This window comes from Sminthopsis crassicaudata, chromosome 4, assembly GCF_048593235.1.
Source record: "Sminthopsis crassicaudata isolate SCR6 chromosome 4, ASM4859323v1, whole genome shotgun sequence".
NCBI lineage: Eukaryota > Metazoa > Chordata > Mammalia > Dasyuromorphia > Dasyuridae > Sminthopsis > Sminthopsis crassicaudata.
This window is the reverse complement of record NC_133620.1, coordinates 335,021,638-335,030,232: the sequence shown is the minus strand read 5'-3', so window position 1 is coordinate 335,030,232 and position 8,595 is coordinate 335,021,638. Positions and strand designations below refer to the sequence as shown.

At 41.1% G+C, this 8,595-nt stretch overlaps 1 long non-coding RNA gene across 1 annotated transcript; it reads left to right on the top strand.

Annotated features, from left to right (window-relative positions):
- Window positions 1-2: 2 nt before the first annotated feature.
- LOC141538830 (uncharacterized) lies at window positions 3-6,497 on the top strand. The gene is made up of 2 exons (XR_012481142.1): window positions 3-250; window positions 2,572-6,497. It is a non-coding gene; the product is annotated as an uncharacterized LOC141538830 (long non-coding RNA).
- Window positions 6,498-8,595: the final 2,098 nt, after the last annotated feature.

The following is an 8,595-nucleotide window of genomic DNA, read 5'->3' as shown; positions in this document are numbered from 1 at the left end:
GCGGGCAGACACTGGGGATTTGGGAGGAGGGTGCAGAGCTGGGACGCGTGGGGGTCAGAGTAACTAACCCTTCTTAACCCAGGCCCAGACAGAAAGAAACAGAGAGAGGGGCCGGCTTATCTCCTTCCCTCCCGCTCCCAAGTCTGCCCCACTGCCTTTCTTTCTCTTCCTAGAGGGTGGGCCGGCTTCTGCATCAGCGTGACATCACCTCCATTCAGGGCCCTTATCGAGCACTCCGCAGCGCTCCCAGGTATGTGCAATCAGTTTAAGACTAAACCAAACCTCGCCGGAGGGCCCCCCGCCTCCTGAACTCATTTCCACTTCTTCCAGTGGTTAGCTTTCGGGCGGATGGGGGGAAATTTGAGTTTCTGGAAAAGCTAGTTTCTCGGTAACTGTTACAGTTCCCCAACCCTCCTTTCTCCCCGCCCCCTCCCCCACCAACACGTGGGCAAACACTATACTTCCTAGCTGGCACGCGTGTTTATGTATTAGAAGCCCACCCGACCTACTAAAGGATCTGATCTTCCTTCTGTTACGGTGTCACTAGTGGACACACCTTTTGTCTTCCCTTTAAAGACAGTCTTTGGCTCACATACACACGCTTTTTTTTTTTTTTCTTCAGCAGCTGCACATAAAGGTTTTCTTTGTCGCTTCTGCGGGTCTCTCATCCCACACGCGCCCAAACACTTTCCCCTAGTCTAAATCCTTTTCTTCCAGACACCGCTTTCCGAAGAATGGCTAGAGAAAGCCTAGGTGGTCGCTCCAAACTCGGTGTTTTGCATACGTAGTGATTATGCGTAGGCTTTTTTTTCTCCGACTGAGCTGTTTATCTCCCAAGTTCCTTAGGGTTACTTCTCCTGAAATAAGTCGTAGAGCTCTTCCAGTCCCTTTCCTTATTCTTCCTGTAAAACGGGCTAGATGTCTATCCCAAGTTCTCAGTTGTTTCCCTCACTTATCATTCTCATCTGGATTGCCTTGCCCTAATGTATCTATTTATTGATTTATTGCTAAGGTTCTTTTAAAGGGACCTTCCGAATATTTCAAGGACTTTCTTTGACTCCTTACACCTCTCCCTCTTCCTTTGAGCTCGAATATTTCCTCCTGATCCTCCCAGGCACTTCCCCTGAGGGGCTTGGAGGGCGTTTACAAGACCTTTCACACTCTCTCCAGGAACCGTAGAAAACTAGTGGAAAAGGGAAACCAAATCTGGAGCCAGCCTTCAATTCCACCCTCTCGGACATGTAAACAAGGGGAGATTTTTCCGGCTGCTTTCCCCCATGGAGCTTTGGGGCCCGGCCAGGGAAAGGTGTAGGACACGCAGCCAGTGACGGCGCAAGGAGACCTTGTTAATAAGGAATGAACGACCCAGAGGAGCCCAACTGGTGCTGAGAAGGGAGATGGTGCTGGGACCCATGGGGGCAAAAAGGGAACTGGGAGCGGGGAGAGGTCTCTGGAGCACCCGTTCTCCAGACTCCCGGTTGCCCCGGGAATCGCCAGCAAAGCGCGCTCGGAGCCAAAGGGCTGGTGGGGCGTGTTTGCTCAACTCTGACCGCAGGCATGGGGGGAGGGGAGAAAGCAGCTGGTAGGGAGCAGGAGGGGAGGAGAATGAGGCTGGGGTAAGGAGGTGGAGGAGGGGACGGGGAAAGAGAAGGGTAAGGGGATAGTGTGGCAGCTTGTTTGTTTGCTTGCCCCTATCTATGACAACCAGGAGTCAAAACTCAAATGAATCACTCGGGTTGCCGGAGCGATAAACCTCAGCCCGGCCTCTTCTTTGCACAACCACGTAAGAGCTGCTTTGCTGTCTCCTGGAGAGAGGGAATGTTTGCTTAGCGGCCAAAGCCGGGAATAAGGGGCCCAGCCTCCCAAACCCTATATTGCCCCAAAATTGAATCCTAAGGCAAAGATGGGAAAAATAAGTTTAGGGGTTTCAGTGGACACTGAATCGTTTTGAAGGTCTTTCTAATCTCCTGAGGGGCGAGGGGAAGGAGAGGAATCGTTTCTTTTGCATAGTGTACTTTAGTCTCTCTCCCACATTTGCCCACAAACTGGGGTCCATTATATGTGTATGCAAGTATGCATACTTTTCTAAACATCCCCAGGAGCACCTGCGTGTATGCAAAAGCAAGCCAAACCTACTCACCAATGGAAGAACAGGTAACAGCTTTAAAAATAATTTGCCCAGTCGAAACAACCCTGAGATTTGACGTCACATACAGCAAATTGGCAAAGATGTCAAAAGATGAAACAGTGCTGGAGGGATTGTGGCACAGTAGTGCATTGTTGGAGGAGCAGTGCATCAATAAACCTGTTTTGGAAGGCAATTTGAAATTATTCAAATAAAATGGGTAAATGTCAATACTCTTTGACTCATAGATTCTACTACTGGCATTTATCCATACATCGTAAAGGTCGGTTGAAAAGAAAAAAGTCCCAATATACACCAAAATATTTTTGTGCTTTTTTTTTTTATGCTGGCAAAAAACTGGTAACAAAGTAGAAGTACATGGTTTAGGGGAATGGCCAAACAAACTGTACTTACAAGAATGTAATGGAATATTATTGTACTTTAAGGAAACGAAGAATTGGAAGGCTGAGAAGTTTGGAGAGTGTTCACGAGCCTGATGAAATGTGAAGTAAGCAGAGCCAAGCAAACAGTATGCACAATAACTACAACAATGTAAATGGAAAGAACTAACAGAAAACAATTGAAAATGATTGTTGCAAAATTACTAAGAACAAATATGAACTCCAAGGAACTATGAGAAGAAAGATACATGTTCCTCCATTACTTTGCAGAAGTAGGAGACTCAAGTTTGGAACATTGTATATATTTTTAGACGTTTTGATGTATTGATTGGTTCCCTCTGCTTCCTTAAAACAACAACAACAACAACAAAACATTGTTAAAGAATTGTTCTTTGAGAAGAGAAAAGGGAAGGATACTAGAAATTTAGATGATATAACACAAAGTATCAACGAAATGTATTTTAAAAAATAAATTATTAGGGAAAAAACTAATTGTGCACTCTGGTCATAGGATTTAGACACAAAAAGAACTTTGAAGGTAATTTAATCCAACCTCCTTTGATAGATGGAAGGCCAGAGAGGGAAGTAAGTAAGTGGCACTATTGAGAAGTAAGGGAAGTGGGAATTAGACCTATATTTCCTGACTCTGAAAATCCTTTCCACTACAGTGCTCTCTATATTTATCATTTATTAACTAAGATGAAAAAAGTTCCTACCAGCTTGTGTTGTCCATTGACAATAAATAAATAAATAAATAAATAAATAAATAATCTTTCAATAGTATATATGAAAAACCATCTAAGAAAGTTATATGAATATAAATGTGGGCAAAGAAGAGAAGAGAGGTGAAAGGTAGGACAGATATATATAAATGTCTTCAAGACATTTAGAAATAAGTTAATGGCTTAGCTGACCTCTGTTCATTTATAAGCTATTTAGATAGGGACTGCTTTATTTTTCCTTTTTATAGACCTGTCACTCTAAGAGGAAGGATTTGTTCTACACTTTGGCTTTCCTTATCATCAAGTTGTGGAATTTTTCACATGGGGCAACTAGAAGGCCCAGTGGATAGAGTACTGGCCCTAGAGTCAGGAGGACCTGAATTCAAATTTGACTTCGGATCATTACTAACTGTGTGACCTTGAGTAAGTCACTTCACCCTGGTTCCCTAAAAAAGGAAATCCCTCACATGTTTTAGAATCTGGCTTAGTTGTTATCATCTACCTACATGAAACCTTTCCTCATCTTTCATCCTTTAAAAATACTTATTTTCTTATTTTCTTTTTTTTTTAGTCACAATGAGGGCTAAATGATTTGCCTAGTATCACACAACTATTAAGTGTCTGAGGCTGGATTTGAACTCAGGCTCTTAATTCTAGGGCAGATCTCTTTTCACTTTTCCATCTAGCTGATCCATCTGACTATTTTTCTTGAGTAAGCAGAGAGTGTGTAGAATAGGGGATAGGGAGCCATTATTGGAGCCAACAAGACCTATCTTATGTCTTGCTTCTAACAAATACTACCAGGGTAAATCATTCTTATTGCTCAAGGGCACCAACTGTTTCATATTGTGTAAATTGCAGAAAAGAAGCCAATTGGAAACAACTGGAATTCCCTATGCCAATGAAATCACAGGTAAAACTCTTTTCCTACTTCAGCATTAATTCTACCAACCCATTAGAATCTAATCACCTTGAAGGAAAAACATTTTTTTTGGTGCTTTATGTGCTTAATACAGTACCTGGCACATACATAGTAGGTGTTTAACAAATACTTATTGAACTGTTATATTCAAGATCTGGCCTTTTGGAGCTCTAGAATAAGGGAGAAGGATGGAAAGTGGAGTATAAGATTCTTGAAAACATGGATTGTTTCTTTTCTTTATATGCCCCATGCCCAGAATGCCCATTGAGGCCCTAAACACAATAGTCTTTAATCAATGTTTACTGAAGTAAAGAATCAACTCTTTTTGCTCTGCCCAACTCCTCAGCAGATTCTTGTGAAGTGAACCACAGAAAAGTAGGGTAGATGATGATAATAGTTACTTCTTCCAGTTTCTCATCCCTAATTCCATAATTTACTATATCATTTTTGAAAAAGGATTCTGGGGAGCAACTAGGTGGTACAGTGGATAGAGCACTAGCCCTGAAATCAGGAGGACCTGAGTTCAAATCTAGTCTCAGACACTTAACACTTCCTAGCTGTGTGACTCTGGGCAAGTTACTTAACCCCAATTGCCTCAGCAAAACAAAACAAAAACAAAAAGAAAGAAAAAGGATTCTCTTCCAATACAACCATAATCCTTCAATCAGGTCACCTTGAAAGTCTCCATTCTGTTCCTACCCTTTTGACTCATGTCTCAACCAGAATTGAAAATTTAGTGTTTAGAAAATATATTATTGTGATCCATGGGGTTTTCTTGGCAAAGATAATGGATTGATTGGCTATTTCCTTCTCCAGTAGATCCTTTTGCCAGGCAATCAAAGGTTTATAAGTTGCCCAAAATTAGAAAGTATAAAAAATATTAAAAATGCCACAGTAGTAAGATATATGTTTTCTCTAGCTCTGGATAGAACTGCCAGTGAAATCAAGGGAAATTTCACAAGGATATTTTTATTTTCCTTGATGTTGCCTTATAGGTTAGGGATATGTTTCCCAAATCTCTAATTCTCTCTCACTAGCTCATTATGAATTTTTCATCCTTAAATTTGCTTAATAATTCTTGAACCAATATCACTTTGTGGGGTTATGAATGTTTGCTAATTTGTTATCCAAAGGAATTCTTCATTGTAAGCAGATATCCTTTTCCCCCTTGCATACTTCTACTATGTCTATGATGGGCTGACTAAGCACTGGCTCTCCAACCCTTATATGAGGAAACTGGGAGTCTAAGCTAAGAAGTGATTTACCCAAGATCTGCTAGTAAGTGATATAGTCAGGATTCTGCCTTCAGAATTCTGAACAGGAATGTGGTTTTCAAATTCAGCAGTCTCTCTACTTCTACCATGGTGCCTTAGTAATTCACTGTTATCTTAGGCTTTTCTTATCTCCATGGACCTTGCTTTCCTCTGTAAAAAGACATGCCCAGGCCATGTTTAACATATATTGGACTACTTGCTATCTAGGGGAGGGCATGGGAAAAGGGGTGGGAGAATTGGAACACAAGGTTTTGCAAGGACAACACAAGGTTTTGCTGGAGAATTGTCCATCATATGTTTTGAAAAATAAAAAGTTTTAATAAAAAGATATATGTTATATATAGATATAGATATAGATATAGATATAGATATATGCATGCCCAGGGACCGCTGGTTATGCAATAGATTGAGTACTAGGCCTAGAGTTAGAAGGCCTGTGTTCAATCAAACTTGACTTCACATACTAATTAGCTATATGACCCTGGGAAAGTTCTTAGCCACTATTTGCTTCAATTTCCTCAAATATGAATGAGGAATATAAAATCATCTGATGTGAGAATCAAATGAGATAGTTTTTTTAAAAGTGATAAGCACAAAGTGAAGTGAATAGAACCAAGAGAACATTGCACACAAAATTATATGATTATCAACTGTGATGGACCTAAATCTTTTCAACAATGAGGTGATTCAAGACAGTTCCAGTAGGCTTGTGACAGAAAGTGCCATACATATCCAGAGAGAAAATTATGGAGTCTGAATGTGGATCAAAGCATAGCATTTCATCTTTTTGTTGTTGTTATTTGTTTGCTTGCTTTTTTCCTCATTTTTTCCCATTTAATTTGCACAGCACAACAAATATGGAAATATGTTTAGAAGAACTGTATATGTTTAATCTATATCAAATTGCTCACTGTATTGGGGAGCAGAGGAAGGGGAAAGAGGGAGAAAAAATTGGAACACAAAGTCTTGCAAAGGTGAATGTTGAAAACTATCTTTGTATGTATGTGGAAACATAAAACATTATTAAAAAATAAAATAAAAGTGATTACTACAGTGCCTGGTATATAAGTGCTATAAAAATATTTATCCTCTCCCTTCCCTTCCTTCCCCCATTATGATGATTGCTACAGATCTTTTTCTATTGCTAACCTTCTAGGATTCTATGATTTTAGAATTTAGAAATCCAGTCTTCCTGCCGCTGGCTATTAGATGCCTTGGAAGTTAGATTCCACCTGAAAAAGGTGATAATCTAGTTAGGAGACAAGAATCCTAGGTTACAGTCTCTATTATGTCACTGACTCCTTGCATAGCTTTATAGATTTCAAATCAGAAGGGACCTTATTATCTTTAGCTAGTTCCTCTGTTATGGGAAGAAACTCTTTGGTGGAGTCCAGGCACTCCTGTAACTACAGCACTGGCTCAGACACTGACTGACTCTGTTGAGCTGAACTGACTAAGCCTGCAGTTCCCAGATACCTTGCTGGACAGCTTGGAACTTTGTGCCAAACTAGAGCTAAGAGCTGGTCTGGTAAACAGATTTTGCATTTGACCTCTCCTGGCTCCCAGTCACCTGCCTTATCAGACTTAACCTGTTACTGTCTGGACTACAGTGTCCTAGATAAATAAATGTCCTTATCCTCAGGCATCACATAACTCTAGGGGCCAGCAAGACTCTGAAAGGAGGAACCAGGCACCCGGCCAACAATAGGAACCTACCTCCTTGGTGTTTACTACCTCCTGGGTGTTCAGCTATTAAGGTGGGCCTTGGCCCCTTAAGAACCAGGAAACCAGGTACCCGGGGCGGTTCCAGTTAAACATACATTCAGTTCAATCGGCAGCCCATGGCCCATACCTTTGGAAATATACTCCAGAGGAGGGTGCTGGGCAGAGCCTGCAAGGAATGTCATCTGATGAGCAGAACTGAAACCTTTGGCAGAGACTGTACACTTTCTCCCCTCCTTTCCACTCCCAATCCCCCCCTCCTTATCCTTCCACCCTTCGCTGTCCACAGCTACAATACACTAACTTATCCCAGGCCACTGGCAATGCATAGGCAAGAAATTAAACCATTTTGGAAGGAAAGAACTGGGCTTTCCCCCAGATGGCCAAGTCCAAAGCTTAGGTTTGGGTGACCTCCATCAAATTGGCCAGGAAGCTCCCTAAGATTCCAGGGCATTGAGAAAAGCATCTGTTATTGCTCATGTTATTGCTGCCCTTTCCCTCTTTAGAACAGTATACAACTCATCCTCTCCTCTGGGGCACTTATGAATTCAGGTTACAAATTTTTATGTGTAGAACACTGTGATGAGTGATAGTAGTAGAGACAAAGATGGGGAGAAATGGCACAATCCTTGCCCTCCAGCAATTTATAACCTGTTACAGAGATAAGATGTATCCAAATCAGTAGTTTGTTAGAATGTTACTATAGCCAACTTCTTGCCTCTTCTCCCTGGCTTCAGAAAACCTCTTAAGATTCTAGGACACTATGGTCTGGCCTTGAGCTTGCCTTGAGCCTGAGCCTTGACACCAGAGACACAGCAATTGTATTGACAACTTCAAGAGCTAAGGTTGAAAAGTTCAAAATCTTTTCAATCTCCTACCTTCTTCTGTAGTATTCATTGTTACTCTGCCTAGATTTATTCCCAAATGGTAATTTAATCCTCATCTCAATGACAGCAAATATAAAATTATCAAAGAATACCCCATTCCCCTAATTCTTCCAGAAAGGTGCTAAACCAAGTTTGGGGAAGCTTTTTTCTGATAAGGGCCATTTTTATATACATACATATGTAAATGTCATTCTTGGGCTATATATATCTATATAAAACATCATTCTTGGCCACATAAAATTATCAACTTGTGGAATTCAAGCAGTGAATTCCTAGCTTTCACCTCATGGTAGCCTGTGGTTGATTATGCAAATAATGTGGTTCCCTACCCCTCTGCTAAGGGATTTAAGAGTACTAATATAACCTGGGGAAAAACTGAGGGGTGCCTGGATTGTTGGTCACAGTGAGGACAAAGAACAGTTTTAAGAATAAAGCATAGAAAGAGATAGATTGATAAAAGATTTTGTAGTACAGTCATGTCCAACTCTGTGTGATCCCACGGACTGTAGCATGTTAGGACCTTCTGTACGCCACTGTCTCTC